General features: G+C 37.1%; 1 protein-coding gene across 1 annotated transcript in view; it reads left to right on the plus strand.

Moving 5' to 3' along the window:
- Nucleotides 1-18,095, plus strand: part of LOC145663202 (acyl-CoA Delta-9 desaturase-like) — a 66,268-nt gene that overhangs the window by 12,901 nt on the left and 35,272 nt on the right. The gene's annotated exons all lie outside the window — the stretch shown is intronic.

Here is an 18,095-nt window from a genome sequence, read left to right on the forward strand (position 1 = left end):
CATTTGATCTTTCGCTTATTATTCTCACAAATAATTTAAAACTTGTTAAGAGTATTTTCGTTGTAAGTAGTTGCCACGATTTACAGGCAGAATTATTTTCCATCAAAATATTAATTTTCTTTCCCTTTCGTCCTTTCCATTTTCCTTTTTCTTTTCTTTTTTTATTATCAATCATCAGAATACTATACAGGTCTGCAGTTAGCAGTGCGAATTCCCTCTTCGAGTATAAGGTGGGTTAATGGGAGAGAGGTTTGTGGTGATAGATCTCTAGTTTGAGACCTGGCCAAGCCAGTTTATGGTGGATAACATCGCTCCGTGGCTTTCCCGATGTTTCTTATTTGTCTTACATACTATACAACCATAGTAATCTGTATATATTGAGATTCGGTGTAAGAAAACTCGGTATAGGAAAATTCAGTGTGGGGAAAACTCGGTGTAAGGTGGATTCGGTGTAATACATATTTCATATTACGGCTTACGATAACTTATAAAACTTCATATTATGAAAAAGAAAACAACATAAAATGCACCGAATAAAATATTATTACCTATTGCTATTTCAAGAAAAGAACTTATTTTTTGGTCCGATATCTCTTACATATCTTTTGCAGGGGATTATTATAATTTGTTTTCATCTCACAATTAATCTGGCACTTTTTGTCAGAAATAAAACAATCACAACTCTAAGTTCAGAGAATAGTTATAGAAACAGAATTCTGAGAATAAAATGAATAAAGAGTAAAAATAACAAATTCTGTAAAATATTTATTAGTCCTAAAACACCTTATATATAATACACCATAGAACATACATACTTACGTAAGATACAAAAATGTATTGATCAAAAAAGTCATAGACAGATGGGCAATATGAAGTAGGAGGGTTTTGTCAGATAATAGTTGTAGAAATACTATTGAAGTAATAGTAAGATCAAAGGCTAAAATAATAAATAAAAACAACAATTTCAATAAAACATTTACTGCATCCTGAAAACCCTACACTATAGACTATGGATAATAGGGATGCGCACGACACAAGATTTGAGGCTGTCTCGTCTCGAAAATGTGCTGTTAAAGTGATGTCTCGACTCGAAAAATGTATGTTTCTCTATTTGAAGAGCTGTGTCTCGACTCGAATTTTGTCAGGAAAATTCTGTCTCGACTCGTCTCGTGCGTATCCCTAATGGATAATATATAAATAACAAATGCGATATTCAGAATTATATGTCATAATGACAAGTTGTAGGCCAGTTCTCTCAAATACTGTACAATGTTCCCATTTTCAAAAGTAGTTGCAAGCGAATGCAATCTAGAAGTGATGTAATTGTATTTGTTCTTACTATTATGAGAGGGACTAGCATGTAACCATTCAATTTGCAAGGTCGTTAATGCCTGCTTCCTTTGCAAGATATCCAGCAATTTCCATATTGATAGATGGCTGCCACCAATATGAGCGTCGAAACCCCGGTGTCAATCCTCAACAGCATTGCTTGTTTTTGGGAGAGCACTGATCGCAGAAGAAAGTTTGAACTTAAAACTGATACGCTCCTTTATCCTCAAAGTTAAGTTTCTAATGGATCTTACGGTCTACTATAACGTATCTTTCTTTACACTAGCATTCCCCACACCGAGTTTTCCATATACCAAAGTTCGTGCTCCGAATTTTCTTACACCAAGTTTTCCCCTACACCGAATTTTCGTACTCCGAGATTTCCTACATTGAATCTTCCTGCTCCCGTGAGTTTTGTATTACAGAAGCATATTTATATCAATTTTACAATGTTATTATTAATCTTGCTTCTCTTGTCTGTCCACTGAATATCTAACCCAATTCTATAAGTATGTTTGAACCTTTGTTAACAATTCAAACACCGTGGACAAAGGCCGTGTGCGAGGTTTTCGCTTGGTTCTCAAGTTTTCTCCCATTCCACGATTTTATTCAATCTTGTCATTACTGTCTCGTGTAGCCTTCATGGCATAAACCATGGTAGTAAAACTGAATTTTATATGATTCAGTTATAATTACAAGAAATGTTCGAAAGGTTTTCTTCTGACCTAAACGTCAGTTCTGAAAGTCTACCGTCATTACAAGCCTAATTTGGTGCATTGGTTTTCATGTTTTGACCGTAAATTAACAAGGTTCGAGACTCGTATTTCTGGTCCGATCTGGGACCATAGAATTTTCCGAGCACTGTTTATAACCTTAATGTACAAAAAAAAAAAAGAAAGAAAGAAAGAAAAAGAAAAAGAAAGAAAGAAAAAGAAAAAAAGAAAAGAAAAAAATAGTTATACACAAGAGAGGAAATGTCATTCTACTGCTACAAAAATCACACATATACTGACCATACAGATGTAATGTAGCACACATAACAACTACAATCGTCTTGTAGTACTGGGGCTCCAAAGGAAGAGGTCCAAAGTTGAGAGTGGATCTCCAATACTACAAGACACTATATTTACTAGGGATGGCCAGATCCGGATATTTTTGGATCCGGATATCCGGTATCCGGATATCCGGACACTGGATCCGGATCCGAAAAAACGGATCTTGGATCCGGATCCGAAAATCCGGATCTTGGATCCGGATCCGAATTTTCGGATCTTGGATCCGGATCCGAAATTTCGGATCTTGGATCCAGACCTGAAAAACCGGATCTTGGATCCGGATTCGAAACTCCGTGTCAGAAAATTCGGGTGTTCCGAATCAGCAAAATTTTCGAAATTATTGACAAAGTGATTTTCATTCCTATGCTTAAAATAAGATTTTAAGACACTTTTGGTATCTGATCGTGTGACAGCCTTGCGTTCTCTTCATTCTGTTGATATTTGGTTTTCGTGCCTTAATATGTCACAATTACTCCAAATTTGATTGAGTAAAACTGTCGACTTTGGTGAGACCAATCTCATTGTCAGATTCGATTCTAGTGGAAATACTTGACCGAAAAGGTAGTAATTCTTTTTTAAAGCTGTCGTCCTGATTGAAATTTGTCCTTTGTTTTCTGTAACACTAGTCAAATGCTGGGATGAAACCTTAGTCTCAAGCCCAAGCTTCTTCATTAGACTCTGGCTGCTTACTTTTCTAATTCTTTCTGAGTTATTGTGGTCACTGAATGAGGCCATTTCCTAGTCGTGATGGGCTAGGCCATTGCTAATAGAACAGCCCATAAAATATAGATCAAATCAAATTAAGGAGCAACTTCCTTTTCTTGCTCTTGATGAGATTTTTTTCTTTCTTTAAAAATACATTTCTCTGTGACCGTACCACTCCAGTTAGAATTAAGAATTGTAGTAGAGATGAAGTTCTAAATGGCAATTAATGTATCAAAATCAATGTATTAATGTACTGTATGTGTATACAAAATACCATATGGAGTCTCGAGCAGTAACACGTATCTTTGTAATTAGTAATCCACTACTATTAACTCTGCATAGGTTGTATAAGGAGCTATATCATTCATGTAAACACATAGGCGGATGCAGGAGGAGGGCGAAAAGTCGTTCGCCTCTACCCAGCTCCACCATTAACAGTGTACTTTAGTAGTAATTTGTGGCAATTTCAGATCATCTAAGTAATTTTTCACTGCTAGCATCCCCAACCGCCCCCTAAGAATCCATCCGCCCCCTCCAGGAGTCCGTTCTGGATTCGGCCCTGCGCAAACATAATATACAACTCATTCAAGAGTACATTTTGGTAGCTTTTTAAAATGTTTATCTTAAAGGATTGTCATTTCTCGTGGCTACTTATGCAATTTTGTCCACAGGCATACATGCAATTTCCAGTCATTACGCAAATACATTTATGTACTTAATAGACCTCGGCTAGTTGGGGGCTTCGCCACTAGACCCCCGTTACTAGGGCCTCGCACCACAAAAGCCTCTAATCATAATCAATTTAAAAAGAAATGTCTGGGGATTTGCCCTTAGACCCTCTGATATCTCATTTGATCGGCCTATGACCTCGTACCTCGTAAACCTACAACCATACCGAATCTCAGTTCAAATATCAAATTGTATGTAATAACATTCCGGTATCCCGAGACACACCGAATTTCAGTGCGAGTTCATGGGGGCTTTCCCCCCAGCCCACACATTTGCTCGGTCTACGGCCTCGCACATCATACGCCTGCAAACATAACGAATTTTTAAGGGGACGCGGTGGCTCAGTGGTAGAGCGTTCACCTCCGGTGCTTGGGGTCCCTGGTTCGATCCCAGCTCGCACCGTGTGGACTTTGTGGTGGACAAACATCGTGCTCGTGGGTTTTCTCGGGGTTTTCTCGTTTCCTCCCACTTTCTTCATTTCATTTATTTCTCATAATCACCGTCTCCTTTAGCCTAACCGGCATAAGCGTGGGACGTAAAACTCAAAGATTTCATTTCATAACGAATTTTTGTTCAAATAACAGGTTTCATTTCTCTAGCATTCCAGGATTCCGAGATATAAAAGTCTTTTCTCCCCGCCCCTCTAAGACATACATAAAAAAACGCTTAAGTACATACCTAATTATTTCAAATGTAAAGTCCAAATACCAAATTCTATGCTCCTAACCTTCAGAGGTTCCCAGATATCGACATGTTATTATAATAATTACAATCCCCACCCTCTTTCCTTTCCATCTCTTCTCTTTTCCTTTTTACTAAAACGTCGAAAAACACTGAAACACATGTCAAATTATTTTCAATGAGAAATGCAAATACCAAATTTCAAGTCTCTAACCTTAAATGATTGAACATATTAATACAATAATTCTAATCTCCACTTAATTTTCTTCTCGCCCTTTTTCTTCCCTTCTGGGCCACATATCAAAAAAACGTTGAAATACGTATCTAATTATATTAAGTGAGAAGTCCAAATACCAAATTCCATGTTTCTAACCCTTTAAGTTTCCAAGATATAGGCATATTATTATACTAATTGCAATAATTGCAATTACCACCCGTTCTTTTACTTTCTACATCTTCCCTGCCCCTTCTAATTTAAACATCAAAACGCACTTTAACAAGTATCAAATTATTTTCAATGAGAAACCCAAATACCAAATTTGAAGTATCTAACGTCAAGAATCATCATTATTTTCCACCCCATTTCCCCCCTTCCTCGTCGAATTTCCCAAAGTCCTTCCTTAGTAGTATCCTACGTCACAAAGCCTATAAACTGTCCAAATTTCACGTTTGTAGCTTAAGCGATTTGGCCTGTACGGTGATCTGTCACTCACTCACTCAGGACTTTGCCCTTTTTATATAGAGAGATTTAAGATTTTATGGGAAAGCCATGGATTTTGTCCTAAAGCCGCCAGTGTCTTAGAAATGTAATAGCTTTGCTATAAACTTTAAGCAATCAACTGACTGAACTGCGTCTATATGTATTATGTAAAATGCCGCTTATGATATTTATTTTGCTCGTAATAAAAAATAGAAATAATGACAAAAATTCAAAGACATCCATGATTTTAGCGTAATGCTGCAGGAGTTCAGATCATTGAACTAATCATAAGAGCCGACTGTATAAGATAGACTACATTAAATTCCAATGTGGCACAAAGAAAATATGCAGCATTACTATGCAGTTTTTCAACGTTATAACTCATTCTGAAAATATTATCATAGGTCTCACAAACAATCGAGTTTTAATCCTAACTCGATTAATATATAACAAAAGGCAGATCTATACAATTACTGACTTGAGATGAAAGTGGCATACTTGTAGTACGTTTAAAGAAGACTAAATGATGGGGTGTGCGCAACAGTGGTCTAACCCCGAAAAATGTGAAAATGAGATTTTCATGTAATCTTTTGTCTTTTAAACTGAATTGTCTTCCCACTGAGTTAGATAAAATTCACCTAGTCAATTTTATACATATGGATATTTTAGTTCTGGATCTCAATCTAAGGCCAAAAATATTCAAATCAGGAGTCCGAATCTGAACTTCGAAATTTCGGGTGTGGATAGAGGAACCGAATATCCGGATCCAATATTCGAAACTTCGGATCCGGATCCAAGATCCAAAATTCCGGATCCGGATTCAAGATACAAAATTCCGGATCCGGATCCAAGATCCGAAATTCCGGATCCGGATCCGAGATCCGGATCTTATAGGATCCGGATCCGGATATTATAGGATCCGGATATCCGAGATCCGGATCCGTCTGGCCATCCCTAATATTTACGTAGTATTGAACCCTTGTTATTCTACACCTGAGAAAACGATAAATAATTTACAAGTGCTTCAACTTGCAGCGTCATAGTTTTTATGAAGAAAGAAAAATGAAATGAAATATTTCGGTTTAACGTCCCACGATTATGGCCTTTTAGGTTAAGGGAGAAGGTGATTTAGACAAAGGAATGATGATGGAAGAATTGGTGGAATGGTAATGTGTGAAAAAACGCGATGCCACGAAAAGACTCACGGACACGATGTTGTCCACCACAAGCTTACTTGGCTGGGGGATCGAACCAGGGAACCCACACACCAAAGATAAGCGTTCTACCACTGAGCCAATGTGCCTATCAGAGACTAAGAGTTTAGATACACTATTTATTGGAACTAGAAAACTGGTAAGCACTTTCCTAATGACATAAGATTTATAACCACAATAATACTGTATGTTAATAAATTTACGAAAGTTTAAATACGTAAGAACATTGCAGCATAGACTTAAAAAAAAAATCACAAAGCTTTTTCTGTATTTTCTTTCTTTCTTCTTTTTCTTTGTGTAATAATGATGCAAATGCTAACCACATGAATGTTTGATTCTTACATCTTCCTATATTTTTTACTTATTCATGCTTTAGGTGACTTATTCTGTGTTGTGGTTGTCATATTGTAAACTTGTTGGCGTGTGTACACATGCGTTGCAGAAGAAAACGGGCAAAAAAAAGTTAAAATAATGATATAAGTTACGTTTGGAACTGAATTTTGCTTCGAAGCAAGCCCTCGAGTTATTTGTAAACCAACATAGGAAGTATTGCCTTCTTCACGTCGTATTGCCTCGTTCCATTGCTATTGTCCAGTAGAAATTAGACTTTTGTCATATAAGCACTCTGTAATTTTGTTCAATCTTGAGCTAAAACAATACTCGAAAAAAACTGGGAGAAAAGTAGGAATACAATACCCCGGTACATCAACTATTTATTGATTTTAGAAAGGCGTGCAACTCGGTTAGGAGAGAAATATTATACAATATTCTTACAGAACTTGGAATACCGAGAAAGCTAATTATATTAATTATGATATGTTTAAATGAATCCCAAAGTAAAGTCCGGGTAGGAAAACTTTTGTCCACGAGCTTTGACGTCGAAGATGGCCTGAAACAAGGAGATGCTTTGTCGCCATTATTATTTAACTTTGTTCTGGAATACGCTATAAGGAAAATCAAAGATAGCAACCAGGGCCTAGAGTTGAACGGTATTCACCAGGTTGTGGCTTATGCTAATGATGTAAATTTAATAGGGGATGATAGGAGAACAATAGAAAGAAATGCAGAGATCTTATTAAACGCTTGCAGGGACATGGGTTTAGTAGAAGTAAATGCAGAGAAAACTAAATACATGGAAGTGCATCGGGACCGTAATACGGCAAATTGTGGATGCGTTAAAATATTAAAAAATACTTTTGAGAAAGTGGATACTTTCAAACATTTAGGATCGATACTAACAGACGAAAATCATATTCACGAAGAAATTAAATGTCGACTAAAAGCAAGGAATTCGTGTTATTATTCGGTTCAAAATCTCCTGTCGTCGCGAATTCTGTCGAAGAATTTGAAGCTTAAAATATATAAAACGATAATCATGCCTGTTGTTCAGTATGGTTGCGAAACATGGTCACTTACTCTGAGGGAAGAACATAAACTGAAAGTATTTGAGAACAGAATCCTGAGAAGAATATTCGGACCCAAGAGGAACGAGAATGGAGAATGGCGGAAGCTTCATAACGAGGAACTACATAGTTTATACGGTTTACCCAACATTGTTAGGGTCGTCAAGTCTAGGAGGCTTAGGTGGGCGGGTCATGTAGCTATAATGAAAGAAAGTAGAAACGCTTTCAAAGTCTTGACTGGAAGATCAATCGGAAAATGACCATTAGGAAGACCTAGGCGCAGAGATAGGAATACAAAGTAGAAACTGGATGCAGTTAGCTAAGGATAGAAGTCAGTGGAGAGATTTTGTGAACGCGGTATTGAACCTCCGGGTTCCATAAGCCATAGAGTTAGTTAGTTAGTTCTTAAGCTAAAATAATATCTTGTTTATGTATGTTCAGCAGGGGCAAACCTACGGGGTGAAGGGGTCCACCGGCTCCTGATTTTCCCAAAACTTCGTAAGTTCATATACATTTGTACACTTTCCTAAAGACACTATACTTGTCTAACAGATAGACTTAAAGATTTGATCTTATCCTTCACTTGTACTATTTCTTTTCTGATAGAAACAATCCAATTTTATAATTTTCCGGGAGAATGTAGGTGTCAATACTTAAAATATAACTTACTGTTTTTTTTTTTTCTTTCTTGGGCTGTACAATAACATCCATTCGATACTATTATACATAAACGTGGTGTCTTGTATTATTGTATCCCCCCAAACTTTGAACCCCCTCCCAACATTTTTTGTGGGGGGTGCACCCTGGTGTGCAGCCTACGAAACACCTAGCCACCCGCTCACTTTGAATGCTTCTCTGTGCTCACTTAGAAGGCTTGTAACATGGTAACGCTTACTAGTAGAACACTTACTTCTGGTGTTAGGTGTCGATCCCAGCCACTTAAGTTTCTGGTGGCCAACATCGTACCGACATGTTTCCTATGCGTTCCCGTTCCCTACCACATTCTCATTCCACCAATTCTTCCATTATGATTTTCTTTCATTAATCTACCGTCTCCTTTAGCCCACAGGACATAATCGTGGGACGTTAAACTGAAAGATTTCATTATATCTTTTTTTTCTAATTTCAACGACTTAATATCTTTTAGATATTTCTTACAAATCTCACTCACAAAATATTACATCTACAGTTGTAAGTAGAGTTGATTTTGAGTTTAACGTTCCGTTCAGCAGCGAGGCTATATGAGACGTGGACCTACTGATTAACGTGGAATCCGAAACACATGAGCTCCCGCCGGGAATCGAACCCGGGCCTCCCACGCCAAAGGTCCGTACGCTAACCGCTTAGCCACGGAGGAGCTCCAGTTGTAAGTACAAGACGATATATTTAAAAAAAAAAAAATAAGACGAACATTATTTTAAGCAAGAGTCTTGAAGCTTTCCCTCTACAAGACGTTTCTTCACTTTTACTCTAATGTGGGTCTACATAACTTGAGTTTTATTGATTAATTTGTAATATCCCTTTTGAATATCAATGCCTACATGAGACAGGACCTGCAGTTTAAAGTAAGATCCATGTCACCACTTCGTTATTTTTTACCCGAGTCGAGCACCCCTACTGAGAATTATCAAGTATTTAATTGAAAAGTTTACGCGCAGTCTGTAAATGCTTTATTAGTATTGTATGAAATGAGAAGAAAGAGGGTGTATCGAAGGACACGTTTAAAATGTGGAAGATGCAAATCCAGAGTGGCTCTATGTGCAACATAATGGACACTAATGAACAATAATATTACTTTGAAAAGTAGGTCAGTTAAGTTTCAAAAAACGAAAAAAAAAATGAAATATTCCAATGATTATTTCGTAAACTTTTCTCAAACTCCACACATTTAGAAGTGCAGCTACTGAGTGATGTCATAATGTACCAGTTGCAATTTTTTTGCATTAACAGAAAACCACAGAATAATCTTTTTCAATAGCATTTTCTAAGTAGAAAGTGGTCTCTTTTGCCAATTGTGACACACACAGACCATACACATGAAGTATGTTAGTGCATGGGCAAAGTACTACACTCTATCATTAGCGTTATATTTAACCTTCCCCTTCTCTCCTTTATCACTCACATCCATAATCGTACTCACATGTTCTCAAAAGAATTTTAGAACCATTTTCTGTTTCTGATTTTCAATACTTTTCTCTCTTGAGTAGATCTTGATTAAAACGCGTTGAATACAATATATCTACATTTTTAAAATCATTTTTATTCACACCATTGGCTTGGCATATTTCTAGGTAATTTCAAGGAAGAGAACCGTAAGCTGTTTTCATTTTTTACACTTATTAGGTGTGCCAATTAATAATTCTTAATTTTCTATTAAAGAAAACAGTTGCACCGTCGGAGGAAGCTAACAAAGCTTTATTCAAAGTATCGCCACCGCTAGCTATAAACATGGCCCATCTGTCTATCCAATGTGTGGTTATCATCCCCCCCCCCAAAAAAAAATCGTTCACTTTTTGACGCGATCCAGTCATCAAGCCATTTTTCAACATCTTCGTAATTCAGGAAGTGTTGCTGGGAAAGTGCGTGAGGCATCGATGCAAATAAGTGATAGTTCGACGGGGCCAAATCGGGAGAGTATGGTGGGTGTGGCAATACTTCCCAACCCAGCACAGAAATGATGTCTTTGACGTCTTTCCCTGTGTGTGATTAGCAATTATCTTGGTGCAAAATAACTTTTCCGTGTCTTGTAGCCCACTCTGGGCGCTTGTCATGTAATGCTTGGTGCAAATTGAGCAGTTGTTGACGGTAGCGAGCTGTATTCACTGTTTCACCTGGTTTCAGAAGATCATGATATACCACACCCTTCTGATCCCACCAGATATACAGCATCGTTTTCGTGCCGAAGCGATTCGGTTTTGCGGTCGATGTGGAGGTTGCCCTGAGTCAACCCATGCTTTTTTGCGTTTTGGGTTCTCGAAGTAGATCCATTTCTCGTCTCTTGTCACTACTCGATGCAAGAACGACTTTCCTTCATGACGAGCAAACAACATTCACACATCTTTTTCGCTTTTCCATTTGTCGATCGTTGAGATCATGTGGTACCCATTTTTCTGCCTTATGGATCTTTCCCATGGCATGCAGACGATCAGATAGGTTTGAGGACCAACATTTAAGTTATTTGTCTGTTGTTGACTTTGCGTAGCATCTTCATCCAACAGCGATTGCAATTCGGCGTCTTGAATTTTTTTCGGTTGGCCCTGGCAAGCTTTGTCTTTCAGGTCAAAATCACCAGTTTTGAAGCGTCGAAACCACCGTATACACACGTCTTTCAAGTTTCCACGAGAATACGGTGGCTTTCACTTGCATTTTTCTTTTGATTGAACAGGAAAAGCAGTACGTGCCACACATGCTCCTTATTTGGTTTGAAACTAGACATGTTTAACACACCAAAACGGTATCACGTTAACTCGAACTCGGTAGTGATTCAACGGTGTTTTCATAGGCACAATATTAGCAACACACTGATATGCCAGTTGAGACTGTGAACTAACGTGTGCTTCCAGCATCCTCGAACGACGAAATTCAGAATTATTAACCGGCACACCTGGTAGTATCCAAAGGGGAGAAGGAGGGATTCAACTTGAATGAGTATGTCAGAAACCCCTTAAGTTAGAAATCTGAAATGGTCGCACTGTATTCCAGGTTGATATGTTTCAGCTGCGCTTAAAGCGGCTACTTTAAATGTTTCAACGTTTTCAACGAAGTTATAAAAAATCCGTTACTGAATCCTCTATATGTCTCTCTCCTTCTCTCTCTCTCTCTGTGTGTGTGTGTGTGTGTGTGTGTGTGTTATTTGGAAATTTTTCAATTTTGAGCCCTTTATTTGGTAGAGCACCAAAAATTATCCGAAAGAAGTTATGGAATTTTTCGCGTCACCCTTACACTTCCCGAGACATTGCCCAAAAGAGTTCCGATTTCGGGAGATTTAAAGAGTCATATCTCGGGAACCGTAAGTCGTTGAAAAATCATATTGGTGTTGATCAGTACCAAATTTAATTCAACAATACCAGTTATTGACTCGATAACTAATGCGCCATTAGTTATTGACTCAATTATTCAATTTCATATAAATTTACAAAAAATAATTCTTTTTAAATTCGTTCTGGCAATACTCTTCGAGCATTTTCAACTTTTTTTTGACAACCTTTAATATTTCACTTTGCGTCATAAACAATCATTGTGGACAAGCGTACATTTAATTTCCTGCAAATCAAAATTACAACCAAAACCCCTGTTTTACATTCATTCAAACGTGTAAATTTAGATCCTATCTGCTAATGAAAAGAGAAAAATCCTTCAAGGAACTACTTCAAAAGGTAAAATAGAGTTAACCCAAAGCTAAACAAATTGCTAAATACCCTAATCAAAGGGTTCTGTGTGGTTAAGTCGAGATCCTCGTTTTTGCCTGGTTACCACGCAAGGCGCTTTTTCTTTTGCCCGTTGGAAACCTGAAGAACTACCTAAAAACGATGTAAGTAATTATATTGCTCAAAAATATTACTTTAATATATGTTTAAAACTAGCTGAACCTGCGCTCTATACACAGCACATCATTCATACATGAGCATGAATCTCCTTGTTACTTCTCACAACATCTGTACATGTCCCTTTACAGATACAAGTGAAAGACGTCTTGATAAAATTAGCGAGGCGTATCATATAAGGGAGATTTTTTCCCCCAATATCTCGCACCGTTTGCAAAATTGGGGCCTACTTTCGGTTGGAGATTCTGATTCATGTATGATGAATGTTTTTTCTTTCTTCTTGCTTGCAGTATGTAATATGCAAATACATTACACGCACTAATAATTATAAGGTCAGAGATATATTGTGTTCATAGAGCAAAACACTCCGAACAATGAAGATTCATCTTAGACTGCAGAAATGGTTATCCTTCGTTTTTCATTATCTTTTGGCCGTGAAACAAACGCCTGCCAGATATACAGCCCCTGTATACAAACATGTGGTGTTGGAATGTATAACTCGTAGGATATGATGATTTACTTTTCAAAAAATTCAATACTTCCAGTGTTCTCCTAGAAGTGTAATAAAAAAAATAACGGCCATGCTTTTTTCTTTCTTAAATATTCAATTAGAGCTGGACAATCTACACAAAATTTGGAAGCGACCAGTGAAATTTGCACGTTTCTAGCACTTCGAAAAGATTGGAGACAAACATAGAAATTTTTCTTAACAAAAATCATATAAACCTAGCATTTTAATATATAGATGAAAGTTTATTCACTCTATTAGAAAGCTTTAGCATTCTATTAGAAGCTCAGATAGCCTAGAGTCAACAGAGGAACCCCTCGCACCAAAGGCGAGAGATCTACGAATTGCTTAAAACTCTTTCTTAATTTTAGCGTTCACCTCTAGTGCGCGGGCCAGCTCGCACCAAAGTGAGTTTTGTGGTGGATAAACACCGTATGCATGGAGTTTTTCTCGTGGTTCTCCCGTTTTCTCCCAGTCTCTTCATTGCACCATTTTATCATATCTCATCATCACCTTCTCCTTTAGCCTAGCCGGGATAATTGTGGGACGTAAAGCTTAAAGATTTCATTTCATTTCGTTTATTTCTTAATTTTATTTCCTCTTTCTGTCACTTTTGAACAATACCGGAGTCGACAGGGACACGAACACAGAAATATTGAGGACAACTAAAACTCTTCTTCAGAGGGACTCGAACCCCTGATCACTAGCGTAAAGCCGCAGTCCGCTAGACTTCACCAGAGATGGGTATCATATTCTACTAGTAAGTGACCGCGCTCCTCTATATCGAGCCACTGTAACCCTACTGATCTTAATTCTGAAAGGTAAATTCAGCATTTATTTAATTGGTCCGGTTAAAAAAAGCCTACGTATCAAAATAGCAACAGTTACTGTTCCCGTTAATATAATAATAATAATAATAATAATAATAATAATAATAATAATAATAATAATAATAATAATAATAATAATAATAATAATAATAATAATACGGATCGAAAAACAGAAACAAGTTTTCAAAACAGAAGAGAACAATAGAAAACAGAAAAAGTGAAAAGCAACACAAAACGTGGAAACACGCGTTCCAAAAAATAGAATTGAAAGAGAAAAGATAAAGAAGGTGCAGAACGTCCTAATATTTGACACTTTCAAAATAGTTGGTTTGGTTCGATGGATTTCTTTCAGCATCGACTACTTGGGATTCGAACTCCATCATGTCGCGCAGGGAATCGAACTCGGCTGTACCGCGACACACGCGAAATATTAAGAGAAGCTTCCTGCAAAGCCAACAATAAAGGAAGAAGTACAAAGAAACAGTACGGTTCTAGATAGCCAGTATCTGCTTATGTAATGATTATACATTTTATTGGCGGATCTAGAAGGTAAAAACTAGGGGGGGGGGCAGCCAGAGCCCTATCAAGAGATTACTATAAAGTTTCAAAAATATACAAAATAATAGCTAAAAAAATTTATAGCTCAAAAAATTGAGGGGCCGTTGGCCACGGGTTACATCCGCCATTGATACATTTAATGTTGAGAAATTGACAAAGATTCGATGTCCAGTTGAAAGGAAAATGAAAACAATATGGTACTCAACCACTGAATTACCTATAAAGCCATTTAAACATTTGGAACTGTCTGGTTTCAGCTGTCAGACTGTTGAATATAACACAAATCCATTTGGTATTCGTTTGCATAATTTCGTTGCTATTAAAAGTTATTGCCACATAAGGATACATAACTTGCTGATCTTCAACTGTTTCCCTCCTCAATGGCTTTCGAAACGGATTTTTTTCTTTCGCTTCTTCCTTTCGTTCTTCTCGGAAAGGGAAAGTGAGCAAGCACTCTGAACAAAGTTCTCTTTTTAATAAACTAATAACCAAAATGCACACACGCACTGTTAATGTCCTATTTTTGTCTTTTTTCCGTCAACATGAAGGTAAACATTGGGTAAAAGCTTCATTGTTAAAATAATAATAATAAAAAAAGGAAGGGTAAACAATTTTTTTTACGTTGATAGTTGCAGTAACACATACCATTCCGATTATACCAAATAAGAGATTTTAAGTGTATTGCATACAAAGGAGTCAGGATTTCATCAGGAGAAAATTATTGCAAAAGAAATGTTGTTAAACCTTATGTAACAGGTGTGCAAATAAAGGACGATATACATATGTATTTCAAGTGTGTTTATTTTAATGTGATGAAAAAAAGGAGGGAAAACAAACAACTATATTTATTTTGCCGAAACGTACATTATTGTTTACTAATTAAATGCAAGCTAAAAATATTAAGTCTTGCCTTTCGACAAAAATTCGTGGTGGTCGTAGAAAAATTTTCACCCCAAATCATTGATATTAATTTTCTCTTACCTGAAAACAGAATGCCAAGCGCAAGCAATTTGTTTTTATCAGGTAAACGAACAAGAGTAAACAAAACCCTGGAAATTTGTATGATGTACCACCTAATACGATAATAAATAACTTAAGAGACTGACATACTAAAAATAATACAAAATTTACCCATTTTTCTTTGACTTGTTTTTTTATAAGTGAAAGAAGATAATGAAATGCAACTTACCACAATCATAGATAACGTTATTCTACAACAGAAAATATGAACCTGAAGAATTTTCAGTGTTGCCATCCATAGAAATTACAATGTTGCCAGAATAACATTTCCCCAAAAATCTAAGTTAAGGAAGCGACTAGATTAACGAACTCAACTGCATTTGGCTACTATCATGTTGTCTTGGAATTATGTGAAGCACTTTTTAAATAATAGTGTATTTAGTTTGAAATAAAAGATAATTTTAACATACAGTTATTAAAATTAAATAATAACAGTTTTTAAAAAGTAGTTCACAGGTTACCAAAACAACATTAGGCATAATCAAATAGAATTGAGTTTTTTCCTGTAGTCGCTGCCTTAACTTAGATTTTAGAGGAAATGTTATCCTGGCAACATTGTAATTTCTATGGATGGCAACACTGAAAATTCTTCAGATTCATATTTTCTGTTGTAGAATAACATTATCTATAATCGCGGTAAGTTGCATTTCATTATCTACTTTCACTTATGAAAAACAAGCTGAAGAAAAAATGGTAAATTTTGTATTTTTTTAAAGTCAGGCTCCAAAAGTTCCTCACTACAGAGACAAACCTTTGGATCCTATATGAATTCAGTCCTTTGGATCTTATATCAATTCAGTTCAACCACGCACCTGTTGAGGATTTTCTGTTATCCTTTCCCTTCTTCTTGACCTATGTAAAAGTCCCTCCCATAGGCTGCTAGAATTCTTTGCACCCTACTATTACTAACAGTGTATCAAGCCCATTTTCCATCATCCTTATCTTCCATACTTCTAGCAATTAACAGTGGTGACACTATCTGGGTAATATTCTTGTCTAGGTCTTCAGGATCTAGGTTAGACCCGGACAGACTTGGTGACCCAAGCAGACCCGTTATGCCGAATGAATCCAAGCCCTCCCTCTCAGGTCTAGTGGCTAGAGCGCGTGCCTTTCGTGTTCGTGCTCCTGGGTTCGATTCCGCTTGGCGGAGCATTAAAATTTGAACGTATTACGCTAGTTCGGATTCCCCCTTACCCTCTCGCAAACCATGAGGGAAAAATATTCTCTAGTCTTTAACCTGTAAGTATATAAGGCAGTATAAACAAAGCATTTGTTTTTACACTTTTTCGCCTCTCATTGAGACGACAACTGGAAGAGTTTTATATGAGAGCTATTTGTTAATAGAATGGACCCGCGTAGTGTAGTCGCTAACGCTCTCGCCTTTGGTGCGACCGGTCCCGGGTTCGATTCCCGGTGGGGATACTCGGTCAAAAAAGCGTTAAAGCTTTTCCAGGTCAATCATCCTGAATGAGATTTTAGACACCAGGCAAATACCGAGATGGTGCTTCACATACTGAGGTCCTAGGCCGTTTCCTTCCTTCTCTTTCAGTGTGATCGTCAAGGAACATCATCCCTCATGCGTGACGGGTTAACATGGCCATCACATTGTCCGAGGAAAGGGAACGAAGGAAAGATTGGGGAAGGAAGGAATCTGTACGGAACCTGCGGCCTAGAACCTGTACGTGAAGTATCATCTCAGTAGTGCCTAAAATCTCACTCAGAATGGCTGACCTGAAAAAACGTTTACACTTTTTCGACCGAGTGTTCCCACCTGGAATCGATCCCGAGATCGCTCTCACCACAGGCGAGAGTGTTACCGACTACACTATGCTGGGCCACAGGATTTCTTTCATATAGACAGATTTCAATAATACGTAACGCATTTTTAACTGCGCTTGTTATTGTCAAGCAATAAATGTGACATGACAAAAAGCATTATTCTTAATGCGTGTGACTAATCGAAAGAAATGAAACAAAATACCGTATACAAATGAACCAACAAATACAATTTCATAATTTGGTCTACAATGCAATACAAAAGCTGAACTTTCACTGTTAGCTGCTAAACATTTTTTTTAAAAAATACAATTCAAAGGCCATACAATTGTCTACTTCCGTGGTTGCTATCAAAAGAAAGAACTTGCGGGGAAAGACTGAAAGAATGGACTTACGCAAAGACCAACATTCTGTGATCAAGATGGCAAGGAGAGCGTTTCACTATTCTGACGATGGTTTCGACATTTTTTTTTAACTTTAAATAATTAATAATTGGAATAGCTACATGTTTTTTTTTTTAAATAATAATAAAACATGTGTGAAAATTCCCAACATTTTCCGGAAAATATGAATGTAAGGTTTCTGTATATTTCATGGCTGAACGACTTCTGTTACACAAGAATCAAAAATTTCGCTCTCTTTCTTTTTATATCAAATATTTGCGTTATGCATTGTATGCTTCATGCATTCGTAAGAAAAAAAGTTATGATGAATGCTGGGTGTGGAGATACTTTTTTGTTGTCGCTGTGGGGTAGCCACAGGAACAAAAGAAGAACTGCGGTGTGGCACATGAAGTGAAAGTATACTTCACGTGGCGCGCCATGGTGGGATGAATTCTTGGAATACAATATCACAACAATTTTCCTCTTTATGTCTTACGAAAGAGTAGCCTGATAGTAACACTTCAACACAGCAGGTCGTCTATTAATCAGTCAGTAAATTACACATTGATCAATCTTTAATTAGACGATCATGCGAAAGCTCAAAATTCGCCCTAGTTTGACTTCCGTAAACAATGTTGCAGATAATGCTTCAATTGTTTA

The sequence above is a fragment of the Thermobia domestica genome, chromosome 10 (assembly GCF_964235325.1).
Source record: "Thermobia domestica chromosome 10, izTheDome1.hap1.1, whole genome shotgun sequence".
Classification (NCBI taxonomy): Eukaryota; Metazoa; Arthropoda; class Insecta; order Zygentoma; family Lepismatidae; genus Thermobia; species Thermobia domestica.